The 20,979-nt window shown below is 44.0% G+C and overlaps 1 long non-coding RNA gene across 1 annotated transcript; it reads right to left on the minus strand.

The window, feature by feature from the left end:
- Nucleotides 1–269: 269 nt before the first annotated feature.
- LOC133905804 (uncharacterized) lies at nucleotides 270–1,275 on the minus strand. The gene is made up of 3 exons (XR_009907697.1): nucleotides 1,067–1,275; nucleotides 565–862; nucleotides 270–464 (listed from the first exon to the last, which is right to left on the minus strand). It is a non-coding gene; the product is annotated as an uncharacterized LOC133905804 (long non-coding RNA).
- Nucleotides 1,276–20,979: the final 19,704 nt, after the last annotated feature.

Here is a 20,979-nt window from a genome sequence, read left to right on the forward strand (position 1 = left end):
GACCGATGCCGACGCTGTCCTGTCCGACACCAATGGTTGATGAGGAGTGGGGCCACCCCGCGACGCCGCCGCCGCCCTCGACGAGGTGGGGCCACCCCGCGCCGCCGCCACCCCCACGGAGGAGGAGCCAACCCGCGCCGCTGCCGCCCCCGAGGAGGAGCCGCCCGCGCCGCCGTTCTCGTCACGCCAATAGTTCAGTAAACTCTGACATATCCTGAATGTCATACTCTTCGACTTTCCCAGATACATAGGTAATCCCAAATACTTGTCATGCATAGCTTCAATTTGGACACTCAGAATAGATATTATATCCCCTTTAGTCGCTGCTGGGATGCCTTTGTGAAACCTGATGGAAGACTTGCCCTTGTTTACCATTTTACCGGAGCATGCCTCATATAGTTGAAGGATGGATTGGAGCCGTTGCGCACAATCTGCTGTAGCTTTCCTGAATATCAAGGAATCATCTGCAAAGAACAAGTGATTTATTCTTGGTGCTCCGTTGCAAACACATACACCCTCGATGCTACCATCTTCTTCAGGTCTTTGTAACATTGCTGAAAATACCTCAGCACATAGAATGAAGCGGTATGGTGATAATGGATCTCCTCGCCGTAGCCCTCGCTGCGGTACAAAAGACTCATAGTACTGCCGATTTACTTTAACCTGGTACGAGACTGTACATACACACTTCATAATCAGCTGTACCACTTGTGTTGTGTAAACGTGTTGTACAGGCTTTCGGCCACAGGTTTATATGAAAATCATCGAGTGAGAAGGCCCTAACCCTGAGGTAGTGAAAGCAGCAGTTGTCAGCAACATGTAGCTAGCTCCATCTTGTTGACTTCTTCAATTCATTCAGCACCTTCAGGAAACAGAAATTAGATGCTCTTCATAGTAATTGACAAGCAGGCCTCTGTAAGTTTTAGCAACATTGCAACAGTCATGGCCAAGATTAAAGCAATAATGCTTCACTTAGTCACTCTTCATGGTAGTGCTACAAAGCCCAGATACAAAATTAAGAATGCGAGACAAGGAATTTTATTTAGTTTGAGTAATTAATCCTCACCTGTTTTCTCGTCATGTAAGGTATAAGCCAGCACCGATGCCTCCATGCACGGTAGTTCATTTTCAATTCCTGAAAAAGGTGTAAAATTGTCTTGTTGCAACTGTCTATAGTTACTTGTGCTGAGGAGGTTTAATAACCAGTTACATGAAAAATTATAATATGGTGAGTTCAGACAAGTTGACACTGATAACAGTTTGAATAAGCTAGTATTAATGAGTTATAACCTCTGCTATCTCTTTCACCAGTATAGATTCGTTCTCTATAAGCTCTGACATGTCCTGAAGTTGCTCTGCTACCTTTTTTATTACTGAGCTCCAAAAAAAGCTACAATTGCTGCTGATAAGCTTTTTTCAAACATACCAGGAGATATGCTATTATCTAGCATTGCAATTTGATCTTTATTACATCTTGATTCATTTTCTTTACTCTAAAATAATATACCATACGAAAAATTTAAAACACATACCTTGATTCCTTTTCTTTCCTTAAAATAATATTACTCATTGCAATTTGATCTTTATTACATCTTGCTTCACAATGGCATATTGAACGAGAAATTTCATTTAGGAACCATTGCATACATGCCAGTTTTTTCTAGGTAACAATAATCCAGTGGTCGAGTAAGTACCATGGGGTAGAAGAGGACAGTTACCCCCAAAAAACTAGAAGGAAGTAGGAGGTCGGATAAGAACCCAAGCCCGCTCGCAATAGAGGGTGCCCCGGTACAGATGACGCTTGCAATAGAAGCACAGAGGACCCTCGCAATAGAGGGCATCCTGGTTCAGAGGACTCTTGCAATACAGTACTCCCTGGCACAGAGACCGCTCCCAATAGAGGGCCCTGGCACAAGATGGGGCGGATCCAAGCAGGATGTCGGATAGGAGCCTAAGCCTGCACCAGCCATCCTCTCCTATAACAGCGAAAGCTTGGGCTCATATCACAGCCCGAGCCCTATGCCGTGCGAGCGGGAGAGCAGACGTCGGGAAAGTGACAAAGGCTACGATCCCGCCAAAGAGGTATTTAGCTAAGTCAATGCATTTTATACTTCTTAATTAAATGGAGGAATATTTTTTGTTTATGTTAACTCTCCTTTTTTTCTCTCTAGATGGTGAGGGTGCAAAGATCTTCGCATCGATCATCTGCACCACAACCTTCCACGCCACAACCTTCCACTCCCTCTGTGCTCGAAAGTTCGGGTCCCTTTGGGGGTACGATGAAACCGCCCAGAGCCAAGCCTCTCCACCTAAGGCACCTCCACCCCAGAGTCAAGCCTCTCCGCCTCAGGCACCTTCACCCATGCGCCCATTATCTCCGCCTCAGGCACCTTCACCCCCGTGCCCATTATCTCTGCCTCAGGCACCTTCACCCCAGAGCCAAGCCTCTTTGCCTCAAGCACCTTCGCCCCTGCGCCCATTATCTTCACCTCAGGCACCTTTGCCCCCGCGCCCATTACCTCCGCCTCAGGCATCTTCGCATCGTGCTTCACCGTCTGTGACTCCGGCACCTCTGCCTCCAGTGTTTGTGACTCCGACACCTCTGCCTCCAGCGTCTGTGACTTTGGCATCTCCGCCTCCAGCGTTTGCGCCTCTGGATCCTTCACCTGAACATCGGAGAGTCCCTATCAAGGTTATCCCATATGAAAAGACTCTAACATCTCCAGTGGAAAGGTGGATTCTGTCCTCCAAAGAAAATGCATCATCTGCTCCGGAATCTCCATTGAAGGGCAATCTCGCGAAAGAGACCAGCAAAATATTAAGTACCCGTCAGTTGGATTTCTTGCCTACACTGAATGTTCTTGAGAAATATGAGAATGGTAAGCCATTTATGCCATTTTTTCAACTCCAAGAAGGTCCATGGGAGATGAGGAGATTCCACGAATGGTATCTGAGGGCATGTCGCGTGGGGTTCTCCATAATCACTACTTCTGTCCCCGCTAACGTTTTTCTAAGCAGAGATTCCTATCTCATGGTGGATTTTAAGGACATGCATGCTTTGTTCCACCACGAGAAACTAGACATCAATCTCATAAGTATACAATCTATCCCTATGTTCATATATCTACCAATATATGCTATGGAAGCTAATGACTAGTGACTTATTCTGTAGAATGTAATTTAACGTTGTGGAAAAGTTGAATGTACCGATCGGATTCATTGATCCGCAATGAATTTTCCAGCCCAACTTGATCGTGAAGTTGAGGACAGATGACCCCTGGATTAAGAGAAGAGTACCAAGGACAAAGCAAGGGTCATAAGAAAAATGACCAAATCATGCAGGCTTGACATGTCAACCTACGTAGGAAGGGCTATGCTAAAAATGCAAGACAAGGACTACATCATGGCTCTCTACAACTTTAAGTAAGTGTGATACGTCCAGAACCTAACATAAGTATTCAATTTAATTGGTCGATCAAGAAACTAACATAAAGATTCATGTAGCACTTTATTTGTATAATGCTGATGCCGAAGTCAAGCAGACTCGTGGTCCTTGACTCAGCCGATCTCCCCCAAAAATTGTACCAAGATCTCATCGACGTTATACATAGGTAAAGAAAATCCCCATACATAAAATTCTTACAAATCATTTATGAATTGATAATTACTTATTGGCATTCGAATAGGGCTTACAAGTGGTACGTAACAAAAGGTGGGATACACGATGCGGCCAAGCCAGATGCGATGGCGGTTCGTACACATTTTCCGGTAATTACCACACCTCTAATGCTTGTATCTCACTATTTATGATGAAGAGTTTTATTAAACTAATGAATATGTTGTGTTTTTATTTGAAGTGCCACAAGCAAGGTTTCAACACTGTTCTTTGTGGATATTATGATTGCCAGATTCTTAGGGTAAACGGGAGGTACACAATGAACTCCGAGGACGTAAGTCATCATTACGCTTGCACATACTTATTTTGTTTTGTTTCCATTGTCAGTAGTATTTTAGCTCTTTAAGTTGTGTTTTTATTTCAGGCACGAATGATCGAACCTACCCACACCTCTCTCAAAGACGAAGATATCCAAAACGTCCAACGTGACATGTGTCGGTTCATCATGCACGAAGTCATCCACAAGAGTGGCAGATTCTTTGATCTCGGAGGCAAATTGGCTAGCCATCCGAGGCTTTGTGAGTGGGAGATGAAAGAATACTTATGTTGAATATTTAGCTTGTGATGTAAAAATATTGTACTTGTGAATAATTTTGTATTTGTGTTAAATATTAGACTTGTGTTGATTCAAATGCTGTTGAAATCTGTGATTTGGAATCTGTCTTGAAAATGTGTTGAAATCTGGAGAGAATAAAATATATGTTCTTTATTATTTTTTATGATTCAAATGGAGTTGAAGGAGCCAGTTACATCAGCAAAGCATGAGGTGGAATGTGTGAGTTCAGCTGTTGAATGAAATACATACCACAGGCGGGTCCTTATGTCGCCCACCTGTGGAAATCTACCTATCTACAGGTGGTTATTTAAGAGAACCGCCTGTGGAAAGAAATTTTGGCATTTGAAATGCAAGAAATTTTGGAAGACAACTAACCTTGTGTTCATAAGCGCTATGTCTCTAACATGAATGTTTCTAGAGAAGGACCACCCATATTGAATATGAGTCACATAAAGCACTAAACCTACAACATCTATACGCACAAAAATGTAAAAAGGATTGAGTTATTTATGAATATTGTATTATATCAGAAAAAATCAATGCAATGTATTTATGACTTTATACCTGCTCCCGTCCTGTGGGGGCGTGAGTAGACATCGTTGAAGTCCATGAAATCACTTGGACATATTGGGAATTCTATACTCCTTTCCAGGGTGTTCACAGTAGTCTGAGTGATCATAGACATGTAGTACTTAGAGTCTAGGTACAAAAAATCTGTATGGCATCACAGTTGGTTCAAACCTGATGTTGGCGAAGTCATATATGTGATTATCATAGAGTCCCTGATTGAACCTTTCAGCATCATACCCAAACATGATGGCCTCCATCCTAGTCCCCTACATGACATAAAAATCGATACACTATGTAAGATGATGCTCCTAATCAGGGATATATTTGATCAGAGGTTAGATACTCTTTCATATGAAACCACTACATCTGAACTTTCAAATTACAGCATACATGAACAGAACAAAGTAACAGTTATAGGTACATGCATACATTTGATCAGAATAGAACAGAACAATGTAGCAGAACATAACAAAGTAACAAACATGCATACATTTGATCAAAGGTTACATGCTCTAACAAATGAAACCACTGCATCTGAACTTTCATATGCTACCACTGTATAGTTTCCTCTTGAGTAAGTCCATCGGGACCATGGGTTACCAAGGAACATGTAATTAGATGTAATTGGAAGCTATACTGGCTACACTGCAGACAAATCAATGTATTCAATTTCACAAATGTGTTCACCTAGGATCGGAGTAGGGACCGGAGATTCTTGGTGTTTTTCAATGCTACCTGCTTTCCTCTTCTTGTACTCTCGTATATGACGCAATAATATTTCCTTCTTGGAGTCATCCATACTGATGTATCTTTCTCTGTTTATTAGGAGTTTGTCCTTACTCAAACTGCCACCTGGTCATTAGTGGAAAAGTTTTTGAATTAGCAACACATGATCTATTGTGTTATGACACAAAGAGGAACAAATAAAAAAAGTCTACAACATGGCACCTCGAGTTGCAGTATTTGAAGTTACCATGGTGGCACCATTCTGATCGGGCAAAGAAGTACATATAACATAGCTGGAATCATATTGTTGGACGTATTTATCATTTCTATGTAGCCACTCCATGGGATCATCTGGATCGACAGTTTCCTTGTCTCTTATGCTCGGGGCTTGCAAATGATTGAATATGCCGCTCCATATGGTGATTGTTATCCTATGGCTGAGTAAGTACCTACAAAAGTAATGTGAATTATATACACCTCAAACTTTATGAAGGTCAATTAAAAGCGCTGGCTTGGTTCATAGACGCACATCTAGTAGCTAGTGTGGAGTGTTCATTGGTAACCTGACTCTGAATCTGTCCAATATGTCTGTTTGGTAAAGTACCTGCAACCCAAAATGTTAGTACAGTTGATTAAGGCACAACGGTGCTTCACACATTAATCTCTCATCAAACATTACAAAGAGTAGGTGTGGCTGGTTCTGATGATCTAGCACTACCTCCGTTAAGATTGTTTGATTCAGCTTTCTTCCTTGCTCGGTATTCAAGCTGCTTTCTGTTCCTTTCTTCTCTCTGGTCCTTGGACAGTTCAGCTTGCTGGTCCTTGTCCCTTTCCCTTTTACATCGTTGCGAAAGGGAAACAGTTGCCGGTTGTATTGGTGTGGCAGAGATACAATACTGTTGTTGATGGATCCAGCTACACAACGATTACAAAAATTTAGTCACTGGTATGAGAAATACATAGTCACAGACATTTATATGGGAAGAAAAATTGTCTCAATGGATGGTTAAATGTACCAGAGTTAACAGGCATCAGGTTTCTTCCATTATCAGGAGTTGTAATGGATGTCTTCGATGACCCAGCTGTCACAAGGTACGGATTGTTTGCTTCAGCCTTCTTCCTTGCACGGTATTCATGTTGTTTTTTGTTCTTTTCTTCCCTCTTACGCTGGACCTCATCAGAAGGTATTGTTTGCAGCGCTGTCGTCATGATTTTTGCAACATCAATTTGATTGAGGCGTGGTACAAAGTATTTCACATATATAGCTAGGCATCAATAAAATGAACAAAGTACAAAACAACAGACATTGCACTATACCTGTGTCGTTGTTGTTGTTGTTGGATATCTCTAAATGTAGCTCACCCTCCGATCGGCGTGCCCATATTACTGTAAAATTGTTAATATGTGCGATTCCACTTGCTGCTCCTAGGGCAATCTTTAACCTAGCATCCCAGTCCAATGTTTTGGCCTATCCCCTCTACCCTGAAAGTGCAAAATAGGGAGCAGAATTATAAGATGTATGCGGTCTTCAATCACATGACACGTTATCAGATAATAACCATTAGAATAGGACAGCTCTTTTAATCAGAGATACACAATTATTAAATGAGGTCTAGAGCCTTGACAATGCTATGGACTGTGTACATATATTCGCACTTAGGAATGAGGCATCCTTGATGCTGGTAACTTCAGCTAGAAAGTGGCTCAAAATGATCAATTTTTCTTTCAAATAATCAATTGAATGCACCAGAAGCATATCATAATTCTGCAGAACTCATATGAAAAGCATATCAGAAGCATATCACAATACTACTTGATTTCACCAGAAGCATATCACAAGACTACTTGAATGATCAATTGAATGCACCAGAAGCATATCAGAATGATCAATTGAATGCACTAGAAGCATATCAGAAGACTACTTGATTGCATCCAATTTTCTGGCAACTACAGAACTCACATCCAGAGGAGTCGAGTCCAAGTACAGCATATCTCCACCATCTCTATTAGATTACTTGAAGAATAAAGCTACAACCTTCAAAGCAATACAAGGCAGCTAATGCAAGAACATCTAGAAATCCAAAAATAATCACGCGAAAGTAGATTCAGTAGGGGAAGCATCTTCCAACGTGAGATGAGGTACAGAAAGGTAAATTAAAAATCCTCATGGCTGTGTGGCTATCTATGATTGCAATCATCTATCACACACACGGGAGCAAAAGTTGCACCGCGATTCAAGAACAGCTCGGAAAATCACAGACTTCTTGCGAGAAAATGGCAATCTTTCTGTGAAAATGATGTGGTTCCGATCAATTAACTTGCCCGACCAATCACAAGGATGATGAGATAAACAAGCAAGCAGGGCCAGATCGAGACAACCTCCAAATCAGACCTCGACATGCCCGATTCAAAGTCAGCATCTTCCCTAATCAAGGAGACGCATCAGCACTCCAACACCAGAACAAGCAAAAAAAAAAAAGGAGAAATCAAGAGAGCGATCACAACAGTATCTCTACGGCAGATTGACTCGATGGATGCTTAAAAAAAAGGAGAAATCAAGAGACTGATCGCAACAACATCTCCACGACGGATTGACTCGATGAACACTTACGAGGTGGATGGGTGCCTTGATGTGCTTGGCGATGGCGGAGAAGCACTGGTGGTCGTGGGGCTCTTGCTGGCGGAGCGGAGGCGTTGTGTTGGGGAGTCGGGAGAGGAGCAGCGCGTTTGGGAATTGACTCGATGGGAGCTTACGAGGTGGACGGGTGCCTTGATGTGCTTGGCGACGACGGAGGAGCACCGGTGGTCGTGGGGATCTTGCCGGTGGAGCAGAGGAGTCACGTTGGGGAGTCGGAAGAGGAGCGGTGCATCCGGGACTCTTGAGAGGAGGAGCGACGTGTTAGGGACTCAGAGAGGAGGTGAAACAATAGTGAGCCTGTGAGCGTTGGATGAACCAGACGTTTTGGATCATAAGATTTGATGAAGCTATGTGAGAAGAGATATGAAAGCTTTATTTTGAGGAAGCAAACTTCGTGCGTATACAGATTGGGATCCGTACCCCCTTCCTCGCATCGACCAGCTAGTGGAATCCACCACCGGCTGCGAGTTGATAAGCTTCCTAGATGCCGACTCCGGGTACCACCAAGTGTGGATGGCAATAGAGGATGAGAGCAAGATCAGCTTCATTACCCCCTTCGGGGTATACTGCTACATCCGGATGCCCTTCGATCTTCGGAATGTTGGGGCCACCTTCTCCCTCTTGGTACACAAGGTACTAGAGCATCAACTGGGCCACAACGTCGAAGCCTACGTGAACGATATCGTGGTAAAAAGCTGGGTCAAAACCAACCACGTCGCTGACCTACAAGAAACATTTGATAGTCTCCAGGCTGCAGGCATATGGCTCATCCTAGAGAAGTGCGTATTCGGTGCTAAGGCCGGAAAGATGCTGGGATATCTTATCTCCCGAAGAGGCATTGAGGCCAACCTTGGCAAGATTTGTGCCATCGTAGAAATTTCACCTCCCACCAATCCAAAGGAAATACAGCGCTTGGCCGGTCGCCTCACAGCCCTCAACCACTTTCTCACCAAATTGGCTAAGCATAACCTTCCCTTCTTCAAAATGCTAAGGAGCTCTGAACCATTCAGCTATACTCTGGAATGCCAGGTGGCATTCAAGGCCCTCAAGGCCCACCTTTCCTGCCTTGAGACACTCTCGATGCCCCTCCCCGGCGAAGGGTTGCTCCTAGACTTGTCCATCTCTGCCTTTGCTGTTAGCGCTGTGCTCGTACGAGAGGAGAATAGTGTGAGAAACCAAGTTGAAATGTGCCTTGGTTTTCTTGTGATGAAGGATTGACATTGTCATTTATTTGGTTTGATGATCTTCGGCTTTGCATGAGTTTTTTATGTGATTTGAATTGATTTGAGATTTCATTTGAGCATAATGATTATGGACTAATTGGAATTGGAGTTGGAGATATGTGTTTGCTTGTCTCATGCTGTGTAGGTGATGGATGCAACTTGACGGTTGACGGCAGGATGATCGGGGCCAAGCGGAGGTGCCAGACGATCAAGGAGGCCGGGCAGAGTCAAGGGTGATCCTAGCTAAACACGTGGAGGTCAAACAAAGCATTGAAGACGGATGGAGACGACGTGTTGACAAAGTCAAGCGAAGGGAATGCCGGTGCAAGTTACAAGGTGGCACGAGGGATCGGGAGCGGGAGAGACTTGCCGGTAGTTAGGATCGCATGACGGAGTACACGCGTCAACATCGAAGCGCTTGCTTAAGGTGTAAGCAAGGCGGTGAGTCACGCTTTGAGAAGCGTGCAGGTGGTTTCGCGGTTTGGCCTCAAAACCGTGGGAGCACTGGAGGAGTATGTGGCACCACCACGAAGCTTGCATCGAGGCGAAGCTAAGTCGTGAATGCTCCACGGCCGTCCGATGAATGGAGAAGAAAATGGACCAAAATACCCTCGGTGGTAGGTAGGAGTGCACTACAAGAGAAGAGTATTTTGGGGAAAAGCTAGGAAACTTAAAGGCCAAGTTTCCTAGGCCCATAAATAGAGGGGTAGGGCTAGTGAGAGATTTGAACCAGCCACTTGACCACCCTTGTGCCATCCATTTGAGAGCTTTAGAGCTAGGGTTTTAGAGGAGAGAAGGATGAGTGCTTAGCCTATGTAATAGGTGAGAGTTTTGATAAATAAAGCTTTGTAATCCGCCTAAAATAGGGATGACCTCTTTGAGTAATTAAGTTTATGTTTTTGCATATGCTTGAATTCCCCTCCTTCTAGTTTCCCTCTATTGGTTCCCTTGTAAGTTTGCAAATTTTTCGGTTTTCGGTTTTGATTTTTGTTTTGGTTTTTGGGCTGAAATTTCAGCACCTTGTGAGATCATTCTTCTTATTGCTAGAGGCATAAAAACTCACATACGAGTGTATGCTCATGGGTCTTGAGTACCATTGCCTCTAGATCATCAACTTGGAGAGGTTCCTTGCCTGGAGATCTTTTCTTTGAGCTGCAGTTTTTTACCATTGCAAGGTTGTTTTTCTTGATGCTAGTGGCTTAAACACTCACATACTCATGTATTTGAGCGGGTCTTGAGTCCCCTTGCCACTAGACTATCATCTTGTTGAATAACCTTGTCTGGTGTCCATCTTATCTAGTTTCTTTGAAAGTTGTAAGTTTTTTGTGCACAAAGACATATGGAATGGTCTTGAATGGAACCTATGGTTCATATTTCATCTGTGAAGTCATGTTACCATGGAACTAGTCTTATTGCTTTGTCTCTTTAATTCTTTTGCTTCCGCTTGAGCGTTTTGAGGTGCGTTGGGTGAGAAATAAGAAAAGACCATCTATTTCGAAAGAAATTTGTTGAGGCGCCTATTCACCCCCCTCTAGTCACCGTTCTCGTTCCTACAAAGTGGCAGTCACTCTTCTCAAAGGGCCATATAGAACGGACGATGCAATCTATCCGTTCCCAATGCACGATGTCACTGAAGGTGTCGTCAGAGAGCACATGATCAGTGAGAGCATATTTGCCGAGGGTGACGAGGTGAAGACCACACCACTTAGTGTAGTTCGGGGAGTTGAGGTCGAGGACGATCGGAACAAGCGCTCGGATGTTGAGGACGGACACTGCCTATGCATGAAGAGCAGAATGTCAAATGCATCGGTGAGGGCGAGGACGCGGGAGGCCTCGGCCTCCTCAGCCTCCCACGCGGTAGCAGCTGCCTGGCACGCTTCTTCAGCGAGATGCGCAGCCTCTACAAGACACCAATCTCGGCCTGGCGCACGGCCTCGGCATCGTGAGCTCGCTGACAGAGCATGGCGTCCTCGCCAACCATGGGTGACTGCTGGAGGCTGCGGAAGTGGAGAGAGGTCGCAGAAGCGAACCAAACTGATACCATGAAAGTGGAGATAGCTATATGCCTTAGATTGATTTGTTGAATACGTATTACATATATAGCCCAGGCCATACCATATCATAGTGTTGGAGCAAGAGATCGTCTTGCCCCAGTAAGTACGATGAGAGTTTCTTCTATGGAGGAGACTCAAGCTTGGAGACGAAGTTTGAGAGGAAGGAACACCAGAAAAGTAGTGATAGTAGAAAAATTGATCGGTTTAGGGGGAGTATCACAGCGTGGATTTGTGTTTGCGCACCTCTGTGTTCGGTGTGTTCCCCCCTTCCTCTCCCAGATGACAACGGCCTCCTATTTATAGAGTTATACGTAGCTTAGCGTACAAGTTATCGCTATGTGCATAATATCCAGGACCCAGCTGAATTACATGGCCTCATCCTGGATAACTACTTTTTACACTACATAGAAGATAAATATCTACCATGGTAACTATTGTGGTGTATGAACCCTGAGAGGTGGGCCAGTTGCCAATTGCGGCCCGGTGTCAAGGTAACCTCCATTGTACTAGGGTGTCAGGATGGCGTCCACTAGCCTAAATACATAATGCCGGTCACTTCCTTGCACGCAAAGGATTATCGGTGTTCCCCTTCTGGTATATCTTTCTTGTGGCTTGACGACTCATCCCGTAGCCTTTGGGAAGCCTGCTTGAGCCCCGGAGACAGGGGCTCCAGGGGGCATGCCTTCGGGAGGTGGAGGCTTCGGGAGGCATGGCTCCAGGAGGTGGAGGCTTCAGGAGGCATGGCTCCGGGAGATGGAGGCTTCGGGAGACATGGCTCTAGGAGATGATTATTCCGAAGCTCGGAAGTCTGAAAGCGGCCTTCGGGAGGCGTGGGTCCATGAGCATGAGCTAGCTGTGCCAAGAGACCGTTGGGGGTCCTTAACAATGACCCCCAACACATAGCAACCAGCTTATAGAGGTAATATCCAGGAGATATGGGGTCCTTAACAATGAACCCTAACACATAGCAACCAGCTTATAGAGGTAATATCCAGGAGATATAGAAGGGGAGCCAATCAATCAACAAGTGATACGTGTATCAACGGAAAATGGAAGGCCTAGACCTTTATGGACATTGGCCTCCTGCCCAGCTCCGCACAGGGCCATGCACGGCAGTACATTTCCATGAGGAGCAATACATTGCCATACAGGAAAGATATTCTAACATTTTCGAGTAGTTTTAAGGTCACATAGTAAGCTTCCTAGGTTCATCTCGTTTGTGTCTCCCTCATTTATTTCATTTACTAATTGTGAGATAAGGGTGTCGTCCCAATCGACATCCATCTCATCCTCGCTTGAATCAAAAAGGTCAGCATCAATTAAATTTTTGTTATTTTGTTTAGAGTTCTTTGTTGAACCTTTACTCTATCTACAACCATATTTTTTCAATGTCTTAATAGAAAAATCAATCTCATTATCATTGTTACCCATAGAAACACCTAGTAATTTAATTTTTGACGAAATACTACCATCAGATATAGGCGTATTGGATACCGATTTAGAGTATGAGTTACCTGCAGTTAATGTGTGGGCTGTTGATGCCGCGTGTTGCTTTGACATTGATGTCTGCTTGTGTATTGCAGCTGGCCTTGGATGAGTGCCATTTGTTGTTTGAGATGGCCGGCGTTTTGATTGAAGGGTCCAAATTTTTTGACGCAGCACACAATCATAGCTTTTGTCAGATAATCTGCATCTTCTGCTGGAAGACCATCCACCATTGGCAAGCTCCGAACACGCTCACTGCAGCGACAACCATCTGGCGTAGAGGTAGCCATTTGCGCGGCCGAGCCACTCGCCTTCGAGCCCATCACCAGGGGCGTGCCGGCCTTCGGCATGTTTGTCCGGTCTGTGTGCACTGCATCTTTGATCACTTCGGTCTGGCTAACAGTCGCTGACTTGGCTGCCAATGGCGCCTGGATGGCCTGGGCACGCTCGGCATTGGGTGCCCTGGCCTTATCTGTGCAGTTTGGAGCCACAGCCGCTTGGGAAACCCCACCGATCGATTTGGTGAGGAGTGCCGCGTCACGAACCCCACACCCCACTGTAGCTGCAGTCCAGCCTCCAACGGGACATGCCTGCTGGGCGCACAGGCCATTGGTGCACCGGTCTGGCCCGCACCGTCATGGGCCAAGCCGGCAACAGCCCTGGCAATCTTGACGTCAAGGGCAGCCGAGTGGTGCATAAGGGTGGCGGTGGGTCGGGTTTCTGTAGGTTTTCGATATGATGGGGTGGGTTTGGGTTTAGAAACTGCCCCACAGGTCATCGTGTGACAAATCATACAAATTGTATTCAAATTAATTATTTGAGTGATCATGTAATAAGATGATAGTTAGCATACGTCCATCTCTTGATATACTACATGCTAACCCACATCTTATCATAACAATTATAGCCACTATTGGTTAACACTAATCCAATCCCTGTAGTCCTAGCATATATTTTGTGTCTAAGATCGGAACACATATTTTTACAATAAGCTTCATCACATCAAAGCAAAATAAAGAGCAGGTAATATAATATATTATAAGCCATTAAATTATTATAAGTTCAACATTTTAAAATACTAACTTGCTGAAAAGCAGGATAAGAGCCATTTAAATAGGTCCGTCTCTCAACCTAACATCAACGAATGCTAGAAGAATAAAATAGAATAAGTTCATCCCCTAGCATGTTAGAGTTATTATATAGTACAATTAACGTCTATAAACAACAAAAGAAGTTGCATCATTTTCCCTAAGGCATCACTGAGTCACCACGAGTAGCCCACTACAATTCTTGTCTATCACCGACATCGACGAGTATGAAGTAACTGTACACTATTTCATTTTCACCTGCAAAAACTCAACAAAAGCAATGTGAGTGCGGAGGTAGTTGCAGGACTTACTCCATAGTGGTTACATATCATAACTCGACTCTAAGGATCATACAATTAGGGATGCGTAGCAATGAATCGGCTACATAGTTAAATTAATTTATACACAAAAGCCATTTATCGACTCAAGAGTATGAGCATTTACAAAACTTAACAACGTGTACCCTCATATCAAGAGATCGTAACTATAACCGTAACTGCCACATGAACAAACTCATCTCGACATAGACCATTCCTAACCACTTCCTAACGTACCACATACAACCCAATATCGGAACTCTACGATTGATACGAATAGACATAAGCATACTCATAACCAAGAGCGTGACAATTTAAATTGATCTTACACCTTGCAGCGGATACATCTTTACCCACATGAATTGGATCCATCCACTTGGCCCCAAGTCAACCTTTCTTATACCCGAAACTACCCACTTGCGATGGCGTTGTGGCATCAGGGTTACCATGAGCTTGTACCAGACACATCCGGCTCCCCGCTACCTTACTTCTCTGCATTATTTTTCTCTTACACATAATAGGGCCATGTCACACCCGGTTTTAACGGCCAAAACCAGATGCGGCTTATGTGTGCCCAGGATGTTCAACATACATAAGGACGTCACAGGTGAAGTAACAAAAGCAATACTTTTATTAAATAACGTTAAACTCTTACAGCAATTGACATATATTATCTTCTATGAAGATATCTGCAGCGGAACAGAAGCACTGGTGCCCAACAACACCGCAGGCAACCGACCGGGAGACACGCGCCTAGAACGTCACAACCTCGTCTTGATAGTTTTCAACATCTTCACTCACTGAGCAGCAACATATATGTCGCATGGTATAGGGAAAATAGCAAGTGTGCGCACATGACGCGCTCAGCAAGTGGGGGAAAGTAATGATATGCAGGCTTATATCAAGAATAGGCTAACAAATGGTATTTTTGCGTAAATGTGAGTAATGAAAACATATTTGGACTCAAAAGCATTAAGCAATTATTAAGTGAATGTAACCCAAACAGTCCAACACATAGCATACAAGGCTCCCCACCTTGCACACCATAACCTTCTAGTACTCCCTATACTATAACCAAAATCATCTAGTACTCCCTATACCAGAACCATAACCACAACCATCTAGTACTCGCTGTACCAGAACCATAACCACAACCATCTAGTACTCCCTGTACCAGAACCATAACCACAACCAAACTCATAACCACAACCCACTAATCATGTGAGGATCCAAGTCTCTCATAACCGTGAGCACGGCTGTTATAACAGTTTTACACTCTGCAGAGGTTGTCCAGCTTTCCCCACGAGTCAGTGAATTCCATATTGCCGTGTTCGCAAAACACTTAACACACGCCAGTGGTGTGCCGCCAAGAATCACTGTATAACACTTTCCACTAACTAGAGACTAATCCAGTATGTGTCTGCCCACTAGGTTTCACTGTCAGGCTTTACGCAAGCTAAGCTCCTACCTAGAAGCCCTTTTTTGTGCTGACCCAACACACACTGGATAGACTCTAATCAGTATGTCATGCCTTACCCATATCAGCGTCGTGGTTGGTCGCTCCACGAACCGGTCCTTACTTAGGTTACTTGAGCAAACACTAAACCAACATCATAACCATGACAACCATCAAAACCACTTTGCTCAAGGCCTAAGGTTCCATGTTGCTAGAACATTAATACATTAATGACCATTGTTGCATATGTTCATTAGTCAAGATTATGACACTTCCTAACATCCCAAAAAGCATGGCTAAGCAATCTACCCATAGAAGACACCTAACCATAAACTATCTAGGTTCCAAGGGATGATAAGGGAAAATCTAAGGAAAACCCTAACATAGGTGACTACCCATCATATTGACACTGTATGCAATTTGTAAAACAAAACATTTAAAAACATAGGTTCAATATGATCAAGGACACTTGCCTTTTTCCCAATGCTGCTCAGTGTTGTCGAAATCTTGGTCTGAAGTCCCTCAAACTGCTTCGGAACGTTATCAACTAATCGCGAGAACTACTGACAAACAACACAAAGCAAACACTAAGAACAACATAACAAACATCATTAAAACACTTTAAAAACTCTATGGTTGGATAGGGATGATTTCAGAAACATTTGGACATAAGAATCTCCTAAATCGGAGTTAAGATGAAAAGAGAAGGAGCTTTCGAGAGATGGATTAGACTGAAAAGAAAGACTAATTTACTGGAGTTATCTTCCTATGGGAAAAGAGTTTATTGCGCAATTATTGCACTAGCCTTAACAACGTCATTGTGCAAGATTCAAGAAGTTTAGGGCAGACTAGACTTCACTGACTAGGCTAAGAAGAATGATGTGGCGCTGACTTGGCATGCTATGCAAGTACCATCTTGGATTAAAGAAGGGATACGCAGAAATCTAGTATCGACTACCTATGATGGATCAAAAAGGCTGAAGGTTGCACTTCTAGGTTAAGGATACTACTGGTGACTCTATGTAGCGGTGGTGGTTCGGGTTTCGTCGGAGATGGCAATCAGGCATGTGGCCACAAACATTGATATCGGCTTCAGTGGTGTTTCAGTGAAATGAGGGGAGCATGGTGTAGAATGCGGAAAGACTAACTCAGTGGTATGGTTGGTTTTGGAAGGGGTCATCCAAGGTAGTGGCAAAACAGCGATGACTGCTTCTAGGTTTGGTGGTGACCACGAACAGATGCAAGAACGAAGACGCTCGCGTTCCAGGAGATTGGCTATGAAATTTGAGAAATCGTTCGAATAGAGATGTTCATATAACCCGGGAACACAATGCTATGGCATGGGTTTTGGTAGATCATCCATAGAGAGGAAGAACGATCAGCACAGATGAGACGGTTGATGGCTACGACATGCTGTGATTGGCATTGGCGTCCTGGTCGCGTCGCTGCACAAACGGGGATGAGCTCCTAGGGTAACATAGAAGACTCCATGGGACACGCCGTGATGCAGTTGGTGCATCCATACGGCTTTCAGATTGACGGGGGACGCGAATGCAAATCCGGTGCGCGTGCAGAACGCGTCCAGAAACCGGACAGCGGGTATGTCGACCTTGATTGCGGTAGTTTGGCTGCTCTATTGGCCGAACCGGTTGGTGAGGGCGTGGGGAACATCATGGGACATGCACCGGTGAAAAGGCTTGGTGATTTGACCTCTGGTCGGTCAGGAACGTCGATACCAATCAGCTACAGCATGGCTGTCTAGCGACTGTCCACGACAGTGATGACTGTGGCGGTGTAGATTGGGCTTTGGCCGGGGCTAGGGCTTGGCTAGGGACTTAGTATGATGCTAAAACAGTAGTAAGGGATGAGAAGAAGGGGTCCTCACCTTGCTTTGATGGTCGAGGAAGGAGGATTCGCGGAGAAGACGATGTAGCGCATCACGGGCAGCGGCGGCGGCGGCTCCGGTGAATGGCGGCGCTCCAGCGACACACGGGCAGGGCAGCAGCGACTTCTAGGGCTTGGAGGTGTGGAATAGAGGTAGGAGAGGGCGTGCAACTCATATATATAGGGCTAGGGACGGCTGGTTGAGGTGGAGTCCAAACCGAACACGAATCGGATTCGAGTTCGAGTCGGTTACGATTTCCTTTTTCGCAGCTCTGTATTCCGAGGGTGATATCTCCATTGTCCGGACTCCAAATTGGATGTTTCTTGATTCTAAATTGTATTAATCGAAAAGATATACAACTTTGGTAGTCATTAGAACTTCTGAAAACGTCATCTTGATTTCCAAAAATATACCACAAGATAAACTGTTTGAACTCGGACTTCTCTACGCAGCACTGATTTCGGGGGCCATAACTCCTAGCTCCGTTATCCAAAAGAGGACTTCCATAGGTTCAAATCTAAGCTCTCGACGAAACCTTCAACTTTGGTATTGTCAAGATTTGCATTTGAGGCCATTTTGAACTCCGAAAAGTCATGAGAAGATGAGGGGTCCAGGACTCCGTAAAAATTTGCAGATTTCGTGGATCCTTTGTTGGGCCATCTACTAAGGGTTTGGACTTGAGCAAGATTGAGCCCAAAGACACTTTAGGTATATTTAGGGTTTAGAAAAGAAACTTTTGCAGAGAAATTTGAATAGGGTTGGAATTTGAATTGAGCTTGAAGTGAATTTAAGATAAACCAAAAGATAAGGTTGAACAAGAATAAGAGTAGATGAGGAATTTGAATTTGGATTTTGGTAGAATTTGAGAAAGATGAGAGGTTGGCTTTAAACAAGGATTTCGATAAGATTTGAATTGAGCTGGAGAAGGATCAGATATAATTAAGGATTGAATAGATGATGAATTCAAAGATTTTGAATTCCAACCATTAAGATCCTTAAGTTATCACTATTGAGTTTTGTAAAAATCTTTTCAAAATCTTTTTCACTCAAAACACCAAAGAGAAAAAAAAGAAAAAGAACTCTAATGCATTTACTTGGCTCCTAACAAAACTCAGCATGCAATGCACACAAAATAATAACCTATACTGATTGATTGATTGATTAAGAAAATAGGTTTTAAACCTATACTACTGTTGAAGCTATTCAATAATCTTGGAAAATTTTATAAATTTGAGAAATCTGAAAATCAGGGTGTTACAGGCCACAAGTCAAGTGTTCACATGGCATATGATAATTGGCTCATTCGTACATTTATTGAATATGTGAAAGTATGAAAAGTGTTAAGCCAACGGCAACCCACGATCGATGCTTAATCGATGCAAGTGGTCTATGGCATCCGGGTTCCTCTCCCGACCTACCCCTAGCACCACCCACATCTTGTCTCATCATCACCAACTCTTCATCAAAACATCATTTTTATTGTGAATAATGATTAAGCCCTATAGCTCGCGAATGATGGACATTCCACCACCCGACTTCTACCGATGACCTATCTATTGCTAAGCATATCGGATAAATTTTAAGTTAGACATTAACATTGTTACACCCAAGTTACAAGGATGGGGATCATTAGTAATCAAGGTAGGAATAGACACATCAACATTCCCAACACTGACTCGCTAAATAAGCACAACATACATAAATCGATAACTTATCAAATTAGATACCACAAGATCCAAAATAAAGGTGAAATATGCATAGATGCTTGCCTTTTTGCTCTGGTGCTTCACTCACGTACACCTCCGGTTCAGTAGTGGCCTCAACTACTTAAACCATTGACGCGTCACTCTCTAAACAATTGAAGAGCGCACCGAATGAACGAAAGAACGAACGAAGATGTATGCTCATAATGCATGATTGTAAACGAGATGCAATGTGTCATGTTATGAAAACATTTGCAAAAGAACTCCCAAGCGATTGGGTTAGAAAAGATTTAAACCCTGTATGATGCAACCTAGGATCATAGGGTACTGAGTGGTTAGTGGTCTAACTAGCCCAGATGGTGGTCAGAACATGGGGATCAAAAAGAGAAAAAATGGTACCGAGTAGACCTAGTGGTCAGACTGCTAGGTCTGGTGGTCAAACCGGCCCAAGTGATTTTCTGACTCTTGACTATAGAGTCTAACTCAAAGTTTGACCAACCAAGTCATGTTCTAGCGGTTAGACCTACCCTAGTGGCAGTTAGACCGCTAGGCCTGATTGACGGCACATCAACTAGGTCGCCGGTGAAGGCTTTGACTATGCCTTTGTCTAGAAGCATACCAAAACCCTCTACATGACTAGGGGAGTGTTTCTTGGGTGGGTTGGTCGACATGCATAGGGCCAAACTTGAGGACTCTATGGATGAAGTCCATGGCTAGGGTGGAGATCAGGTCTAAACTAATGGGGGACTAGTTGGAGCTCGGGAATTATGGGGAAATGGTTGGGAAAGTCTCACCTGGGTGTGGCAAAGCTTCCTAGAGGGTTGGCCATCTCCGGGAAGCTTCGATTCGAAGATTGGGCTCCGGGGTGGTGGTTGGCCTTGAGGTGGAAGAAATCATGTGAAAGCGTCTCTGGCGAAGAGGACAGTGGAGAGTAGCTTGGGGAAGCCTTTGGGAAGCCTAGGAAAGTCTTCTCCATCGATCTCCAACCGTCATGGTGCTCGAGGTGGTCACCCTCTCTCTCTCTCTCTCTCTCTCTCTCTCTCTCTCTCTCTCTCTCTCTCTCTCTCTCTCTCTCTCTCTCTCTCTCGGTTTAGGTGGAGGAAGACGAAACAAATGAGGGCGAGAATAAGAGTGAGAGTTGGTCAGTGGGGTTTAAGTGACACCTCTGAGTTGTGGCGGTCAGACCGTGGCTATTGCCGGTTAGACCATGGGTGGGGCCCACATGCTTCCTATTCTTTTCCTCTTCCTTCCTAAATGGCTTTTGTGCTTCATAACCTTTCTAAACAATTTCCACTCATAAATATATATGGTGGGAACGTGTATTGATCAATTACGTAATATTTCAAAAATGTTTTTAAATACTTAAAACAAAACCAAATACATGAAGTATGATGTCATGATGCGTATGAATGCTTGATGACTAGGTTAGGGTTTTTAGGGTGTGACAATCCTTCCCCCCTTAAAAAGAATCTCATCCTAAGATTCGGCAACTCTATGAAGAGAGCGATGTTGACCCATCGCCATAATCGATAAATGATCGTATTTTGGTAAAAGGACATCCTAAGGGATTGATTCGAAGTGAAAATGATTTTTTCATAAATG

Source organism: Phragmites australis, chromosome 23, assembly GCF_958298935.1.
Source record: "Phragmites australis chromosome 23, lpPhrAust1.1, whole genome shotgun sequence".
Classification (NCBI taxonomy): domain Eukaryota; kingdom Viridiplantae; phylum Streptophyta; class Magnoliopsida; order Poales; family Poaceae; genus Phragmites; species Phragmites australis.